The following is an 850-nucleotide window of genomic DNA, read 5'->3' on the forward strand; positions in this document are numbered from 1 at the left end:
TAGCCACAGAGGACTAGAGTGGAGAGTGAATCATCCAGCTAATAAGAAGTGAGGGGATATGCACAAGAACACCCACACTTGCAAATAATACCCACTTGACCTGGTTTCAATGGCTAGCTGATGAGAATCCAACTAGAAGAAAAAATAAGAGGAAAAAAAGAATAATCTGATACAACTTGATGAACTTGACCTACACCTATGGATGCAGTAGCTCAAAAGAGGGAACAAATCTTTATAGTGAGGCTCATTCCCACCCCCTCAGTACACAGGGTAGACAAGGATGAATAATTTGGACATTGGCTCCCCCAAATGGGGGGGGAGGGGTCTACAAAGGCAAGAAGTGACTGGCTTACAAGCTTTCAAGAGGGAGCATAGATCTCATCAAAGGGCACAGAGGAAGGTAGAATCTTCACTGAGTAGTATCCAATCTGTCTGGGCGGGACTGATGAAAGAAGATGGGGATAGGACTTTTGTAGTTCGATAGTGCATAATTGCTATCAGGACTGATTGTGAGGGTTGGAAATGTAATGGTAGATGTTTTGTAACAAAATTAGGGGTGTGGTTGACTGTGCAGTCCAGGAGCAGAGGTCCCTGGGACATCATGGAAGAAGAGCAGAGTGCAGAACCCTACAGAGAGAAACAGTGACGCCAGAGATGGAGGCAGAGTAGATGACGTGGAGAGATGGAGCAGCTGGGGAGTCTAGACCCAGAGAGGAAGAGGAGCCGTGGGCTGATTGATGACCGATAAGCAGGCTTGTGGGGTATACCCTTTGGTTGTTTGATGGTGCATGGAGGGGATTGTAATCATGGCAATGAAATGATATACAATATTTGGAAAAGTGGAGGGTCA

Source organism: Chrysochloris asiatica, unplaced genomic scaffold, assembly GCF_000296735.1.
Source record: "Chrysochloris asiatica unplaced genomic scaffold, ChrAsi1.0 scaffold00042, whole genome shotgun sequence".
Lineage (NCBI taxonomy): Eukaryota > Metazoa > Chordata > Mammalia > Afrosoricida > Chrysochloridae > Chrysochloris > Chrysochloris asiatica.